Genomic DNA, 8,063 nt, shown 5'->3' with positions numbered 1-8,063 from the left:
AAGTGTAGATAGGAAGAAATATTTTAAAGGAACTTGTTTTTACGGGACTTCTGTTTTTGTATCAGACTCTCAAAGTAGGCATTTACTCTGTTGTTTAGGGAATGTTCCTGTAGCTGGTTTGAGAAGCCCTGGATTAAGGAATAATTAAGAGGCAACACTGACTACCATAGATTAGAATTTGGGGTTCAAGATGCTAGGTGAGGCACTGTAACTGCAGTTCCTGAAGAGAAAACATTGGCTCAGAGAAATCCTGTTGCTGTTTTTTTTTTTAGATTTTATTTATTTATTTAACAGAGAGAGAGAGAGGGAACACAAGCAGGAGGAGTGGGAGAGGGAGAAGCAGGCTTCCTGCTGAGCAGGGAGCCCGATGTGGGGCTTGATCCCAGAACCCTGAGATCAGGACCTGAGCTCAGGACCTGAGCTGAAGGCAGACGCTTAACGACTGAGCCACCCAGGTGCCCCAGAGAAATCCTGTTTAAGGAGGATTAAGCCATTCCTCAGTGAGTCTAGACCAGATTCAGTCTGCTAATTTGTTCCAGTTTTCCCCAGGCCACAGTGTCTTTGGGATGTAATAAAGCATACTGCATCTCTCAAAGATCTTCCTGTGACTATTTCACCACAGTTTCTTTGCATTTAAATTTAAATGATAAAGCTATTAAGAAATTGGGTGAAGGGTGCCTCACTGGCTCAGTTGGTAGAGCATGCAACTCTTGATCTCAGGATTGTAAGTTCGAGCCCCACATTGGGTAGAGATTACTTAAAAATAAAATCTTAAAAAGGAACAGAAATTGCGTGCAAAATTAAGAAACAAATATGTACATTTAAATAAAACATTTAATGAAAGGAAATATCATTTAAGTAAGCAACCAATAAGATAAAATATCTTGAAACAATGTAAGAAATATGCAAAACAGTCATGGGATATTACCACCGAAGGTCATAAAAGAGGATTTCAACAAATGGAAAGACATGCCATAATCTTGGAATGGAAAATATCTTTCATAAAGGTACCGATTCTCCCTAAGTCATTTTATCAATTATGTGAGATTCACATAAAAATACCAGCAACTCTTTTAGGGCACCTGGGTGGCTCAGTCATTAAGCGTCTGCCTTCGGCTCAGGTCATCATCCTGGGATCCTGGGATCGAGCCCCACATTGGGCTCCCTGCTCAGCGGGAAGCGTGCTTCTCCTTCTCCCACTCCCCCTGCTTGTGTTCCCTCTCTCTCTGTGTCTCTGTCAAATAAACAAGTAAAATCTTAAAAAAAAAATACCAGCAACTTTTAAAAATTAGTTTAGATTATCTTAAAATTTGTACAGTAAAATAAACATATAAGAATAGAAAGTGAGGGACACCTGGGTGGCTCAGTCGGTTAAGCATCTGCCTTCAGCTCAGGTCATGATCCCAGGGTCCTGGGATTGTGCCCCACATCGGGCTCCCTGCTCAGCAAGGAGTCTGCTTCTCCCTCTCCTTCTGCCGCTCCCCCTGCTTGTGCTCTCTCTCCCTCTCTCTCCCTCTCAAATAAATAAAATCTTTTTTAAAAATTTAAAAAATAATAGAAGTGAAGTCTGGGGGAAAAAAAGGATCAATGAGTGAGTACTAGCCCTAATTAAAAGAATAGCATACTGATACATAATCAGACCAATGGAACAGAATGAACCAGATATATAATCTAGAAATAGATCCAAAAAATAAGAAAATTTGGTATACTTTGAATGTGGCATCTTAAGGATATTAGCAGTTTCATTGATAATTATGGGATAACTGGTATCCATTCTTGAAATAAAGGAAGGAGGGGGAGAGGAAGAAGAGAAGGATGGGGGAAGGAAGTTGGATCCATATTCATTCTAGGATAAACTTCAAATGACTCAATGGTATGGATTCAAAGTAATGTTTTTAATTATTGATATCCAGTTGTTCCAATACTATTTGTTGACCCAACTACCCTTTCTCAAATGAATTACCTTTGCAAAAATTGACTTGACCATATATGTGTGGGCCTATTTCTGGACTCTGTATTTTGTTCCATTAATTTGTCTCAAAGGCAATAACACAGTCTAGATTGCTGTGACTTAGACTTTGAAGTCAGGAAATATAAGCCTTCCAACTTTGTTCATTTTCAGAGTTGTTTTCAGTGTTCTAAGTCTTTTGTTTCCATATGAATTTTGGAGTGAGTTTACCAATTTCTACAAGAAGGCTGCTGGAATTTTGATTGGGATTGTGTTGGCTATAGATCAGTTTGGGCAGAATTGACAACATTTATGTCATCTAACCCATGAATATGATGTATATATCTCCATTAGGTGTTACTTAATTTCTTTCAACCAGTGTTCTGTAGTTTTCTTGTACAAATTTTATACATTTTTGGTCAGATTTTTACACCTAGTAATTTATATATTTGATGCTACTGTAAATTTTTTTTTTTAGTTTTAATTTCCAGTTGTTTGTTGTTATGTTTTAGGAATACAATTGATTTGGTAGGAAATAAAATTGACTTTGCTGAACTCACTTGCTAGTAAGTTTTTTGTATATTCAATAGGATTTTCTCTGTAGAAGATTTTGCCATTTTGAAGAGAGACTGATTCTTCCTTTTTGTTCTGGTTGCTTTTTTTTTCTTTCTTTTAATTTTGCCCTGTTGGATGGGTTAGTATTTACAGTATTGATTAGAAGTGGTGAGAATGGACATCTTTGTCTAGTTCCTGATTTTAGGGAGAAAGCATTCAGTTACTCACCATTATGAACAATGTTAGCTGCAGGTTTTTTGTAGATTGAGGATATCCCATTGTATTCCTCATCTCATTATTTAGAGTTATATGAGGAAAGTATGTTAGATTTTTTCAAGTGCTTTTTCTACATCTTTTGAAATCAGCACTTTGTTTTTAATTAATATATTGAATTTGATTTTTCTGTTACCAGGAACAATTTTATTAATTTTTGAATTATAAACTAACATTACATTTCTGGAATAAAAACCCACTTGATCATGATTTCTTATACTTTTTATATATTGTTGGATTTGATTTGCTAAAATTTTGTTTAGAATTTTTGAAACTCTGTTTGTAAGAGATATTAGTCTTTTCCTATAATGTCCTTGTCTGATTTTGGTATCGTGATAATGCTGACTCATAGAATGACCTGTGAGGTATTCCCATTCTGGAAGAGTTAATTTTAGAATTAGTATTATTTCTTCTATAAATGTTTAGTAAAATTTCCCAGCCATTTGTCCTTGGATTTTCAATAAAGGAAAGATTTTTTAACTGCAAATTCAATTTGATAGATATGAAGCTACTCAGATGATCATTTTCTTCCTTTTTAATACTCATTTTATTAAAGTATGATTGACATACAAAAAGCTGTGCATATTTGAGGCACCTGGGTGGCTCAGTTGGTTGAGCATCCAACTCTTGATCTCAGCTCAGGTCCTGATCTCAGGTCTTGAGTTCAAGCCCCACGTAGGGCTCAAAGCTGTGCATATTTAATGTATGCAACTTGATAAGTTTGTATATAAGTTTATACCTGTGAAACCATCACACCAGTCTATGCCATGAACATGTCCATCACTTCCAAAAGTTTCCTCTTGCCCTCTTTATTTTATTTTTTTACTGCTCCAGTCAATGAAAGAGAAATTTTATTGAGGCCCAAAGGCCTTGGGGCTCAGACAGGAGACCACCCTGCAGGCAAAGAAGGAGCTAGCAGAGGGGCCTCATTTGAGCTTTCTTCTTGGGGGCATAGGTGGTTGGTGTGGCTGCACTTCTTGCAGCAGATGACAGTGCCGGGGTGCATGCAAGCATAACACATCTGCGGCAGATCATCTTGTTGCAGTTGTATTTCTGGGCAAGCTGGTGGAGGGAAGGCTCGATGATGCCAACCTGCAGATATAGCACCAAGTGCAGAGTGGACTCTTTCTGGATATTGTAATCTGAGAGAGTGTAGCTATCCTCAGTTGTTTGCTGGCAAAAATCAGATACTGCCAGTTAGGTGGGATGCCCTCCTTCTCTTGCTTTTGGCTTTGACATTCTTCCTGGTGTCATTGGGCTTGACCTCAAGGGTGATGGTCTTGCCCGTCAGGATCTTCACAAAAATGTGCATCTCTGCAAGGCCACTGCCACCGATCCGCTTGGCCACCTTGATCTGCCCTCTTGATGATGACGATGATGATGATGATGATGTGTGTGTGTGAGAGATAAAAGCGCTTAACCTAAGATCTACCCTCTTGGCAACTTTTTAAGTATACAATATAGTATTTTTAACTACAGGCATGATGCTGTACAGTAGATCTCTAGGACTTATCTGGTATAATTGAAATTTTGTACTCTTTGACTAATTATTTCCCATTTCCCTATCCCCCAAGCCCCTGGCAACCACCATTCTACTCTATGCTATAAGTCTATTTTAGATTCCTCACATAAGTAGTATCATGAAATATTTGTCCTGTGTCTACCTTATTCACTGAGCATAATGTCCTTCAGGCTCATCCATGGGCCATCTGTTGCGGGCTGCCTGCTGGTTGTTGAGAGCCCCTGGCCCTGTGTTCCTAGTTACCCGCTAGGTGATCTAGCCATGCCAGTTTCTTCTGTTTTGTGTGAGGTGTGACAGACAGAAACAGACCTCTCAAGTAGCACCCTGAAAGGCTGGGACAATTTGGGCATTCATTTAATTTCTTGTTTACTCCATGCAGAACTTGTAGACCAGGAGTATTTCTCTTGGTTCTGTGCTGTGCCAATTTCGGGAAGAAGTGATGTAGATAAAATTAAATTGTACTCCTTACCCTTTTCAGTATGTCTTGTTTTATTTCTTTGTTCCACTGGTGTGCTATGACCTCTCACCTGGACTCAGGAGCTCTTATGAAGGTATTTTCATGAATGGATAGTTGTTAAATTAGTGTTTCTGTTGAGGGTCAAGAGCTAGAACCTCCTATTCCAATATCTTACTGACATCACCTCATTTTCTTTGTATGTGAGCCTTAGTAATTTGTGTTTTTCAAGGAATCTGTCCATTTTATCTAAGTTTTTAATTTATTAACAGGTATGTTCTAAATACTTTTTTTCTCCTTTCAATACCTGTAGAATTAGCAGTAATGCCATCTTTCTTCTTTCTGATGGTAATTGTGTCTTCTCTTTTTCCCCAGTGGGTTAGAGCTTTATCAATTTTTCAAAAGATGAACTTTGGGTTTTTTTCTAATTTTTTCTCTGTCATTGATTTCTGCTTTGATCATTATTATTTCTTTTCTTCTTATTACTGTGCCTTTTTTTAAGACTTTATTTTTAAGTAGTCTCTATACCCAATGTGGGGCTCAAACCCACAACCCTGAGGTAAAGAGTTGCATGCTTGCAACTGAGCCAGTCAGGTGCCCCTACTATGCCCCTTTTTAAAATTATTTTTTTATTTGTCCTTTTTAAAAATCTAGTATCTTGCTGTAAAAGCTGAGTTCACTTATTTGAGCCTTACTCCTTTTCTAATATAAACATTTAGAATTACATATCTACCTATAAGAAATTACATATTTTCCTCTAAAAACTTTAGCTACAGATTTCAATATTTTTGTATTCATTTCTTTCAATTACTAATTCTAACATTCTTATTTTAAAGATTTTTGTTTTATTATTTATTTTAGAGAGAGAGCACGTGTGGGGAGAAGGGGCAGAAGGAGAGGGAGAGAGAGAGTCTGAAGCAGACTCCCCACTGAGCGCAGAGCTTGATGCAGGGCTTGATCTCACGACCCTGAGATCATGACCTGAGCCAAAACCAAGAGTCGGACACTTAACCGACTGTGCCACCTAGGCGCCTTCTAATATCTTTATTTTAATTTTTTAACCTATGAGCTATTTAGAATTCTGTTATTTTTTTCCAAATATTTGGGGGTGTTCTAGGTATCTCTATATTTTTTATTTATAATTTAATCCTTTTGTGGCCAGAGAATATAATTTGAATGATTATGGCCAGAGAATATAATATGTATGACTTGAATCCTTTTAAATTTAGTGAACCTTGTTTATGACCCATATTGTAATCTATCTTGGTAATTGTTTTGTGTACACTTGAAAAGACTGTATTTTCTTCTTGGGTGGAGTGGGCTACAAACATCAAGGACAAGTTGACTGATAATGCTATTCAGGCATTTGATATCTTTACTTATTTTCTATCTACTTGTTCTATCAATCCTTGAGAAAGGAGTGTTGAAATCCCTAACTCTTAACTGGATTTGGTGTTGCACTGTTACCAACTTTGGTTTTATGAGTTTTGAAACAATCTTTTGATTAGTTTTAGCAACATATGTTCTTTTCCATACTTGTACTTTTATCCTATTTGTGTCTTTATGTTTAGATTTGTTTCTGTAGGCAGAACATAGTTGGATCTTGCCTTTTTAAAATCCAATCTGACAATCTCTGCCTTTTTCTTGGTCTGTTAGTTTCCTATGACTGCTGTAACAAATTACCACAAAATGGCTTAAAACAGTGGGATTTTATTCTCACAATTCTAGGCCAGAATCCCAAAAGCAAGATATTTGCAGGGCTGCACTCCCTCTGCAGACTGTAAGGAAGAATCCATTCCATGCCTCTTCCAACTTCTGATGGCTGCAAATTCCTTGGCTTGTGGCTGCATCATTCCCATCTTCAAGGCTAGCATCTTAAAACTGTCTCTGCTCAGTCTTCAAATGGCCTTCTCTTCTGTAGATCTATCTCATATCTCTCTCTGCACTACCCCTTTTCTCCCATCACAGACCCAAGGATACTTATGATTGTATTTATAGCCTACCAGATGATCCAATATATTCTCACCATCTCACCATCTTTAATCATATTGCAAAGTCTCTGTTACCATATAAGGTAATAGTTAAAGATTCCAGGGATTAGGACTTGATATCTTTGGGGTAATTATTCAGCCACCTGCACTTGGAATGTTTAAGTCATTGTTCAATGGAATTATTGATATGGTTGGCTTTAAGCCTACCATCTTGATAGATCTACCATCTATTTTTTTTTTTTTTTTAGTCCCATTTGGTTGATGTTTGTATACTTATTAATGCTATTTTTTTTTAAGATTTACTTATTTATTTGAGACAGAGAGAGCACAGAGGGGAGGAGCAGAGGGAGAGGGAGAGTGTCAAGCACACCCTGCACTCAGTGTGGAGCCCGGCATGGGGCTCGATCTCATGACCCTGAGATCACAACCTGTGCCGAAACCAAGAGTCATTTACTCTACTGACTGTGCCACCCAGGCGTCCCTTATTACCAGTAACGCTAATTTGATCTGTTGGTTATAGTAGTGTTCTCCAGGCTTCTGCACTATAAAGCCACTAGTTTACCACTGCAGTCATTAAGCTTGTTGTGAAGACTCTGTATCTGTCCTCTTTCTCATGATACCTTCCCCTATATTTTAGCTTCCATCAACGATTGCTGCATGCAGCAATTATTACTCTGGTATTTGCCAAATGGTGAATTGCTGTTTCCATCATTCTTCTGATGAACAATTAGATCTGAATTTGCTTAGGTTAAACCAACTCTAAATAAAAAAACATTCATGCATTCATTCATTCATTCATTCATTCATTGTAGTTTAAGTATAGTTGACACTATATTCATTTTTTTTTAAAGATTTTATTTATTTATTTGACAGAGAGAGACACAGCGAGAGAGGGAACACAAGCAGGGGTAGAGGGAGAAGCAGGCTTCCCGCGGAGCAGAGCCTGATGCGGGGCTCGATCCCAGGACCCTGGGATCATGACCTGAGCCGAAGGCAGACGCTTAATGACTGAGCCACCCAGGCGCCCCTACTATATTCATTTTTAATATCCCATATCTTTGAGCAGGACTTGCTATTTCAAAGCCAGCAGTGATTTCCCTTTTGGAACAAGGGAGAGAACCTCGGATGGGGAAAAGCAGGATGGTGTCCAGGTGAGCGTGTTGGGAGCAATAGGAATGCATTGCAAGGAACCCAAAACTAGTCAGAGTAGTGGTGTCTTTCCTTTGAGATACTATATGAAAAGTTTCCCTCAAGGGCCCAAGATACATTTTGACAAATTTTGTGGGGGTGGGGCAGAGGGAGAGGGAGAGAGAGAATCTT

At 38.2% G+C, this 8,063-nt stretch overlaps 1 pseudogene; it reads right to left on the bottom strand.

Moving 5' to 3' along the window:
• Window positions 1-3,653: 3,653 nt before the first annotated feature.
• LOC116623215 lies at window positions 3,654-4,252 on the bottom strand (annotated as a pseudogene).
• Between the last annotated feature and the right edge of the window lie 3,811 nt (window positions 4,253-8,063).

The sequence above is a fragment of the Phoca vitulina genome, unplaced genomic scaffold (genome assembly GCF_004348235.1).
Source record: "Phoca vitulina isolate PV1807 unplaced genomic scaffold, GSC_HSeal_1.0 scaffold58, whole genome shotgun sequence".
Taxonomy (NCBI): domain Eukaryota; kingdom Metazoa; phylum Chordata; class Mammalia; order Carnivora; family Phocidae; genus Phoca; species Phoca vitulina.
The sequence above is the reverse complement of the archived record's forward strand: the minus strand, read 5'-3'. Positions and strand labels throughout refer to the sequence as shown.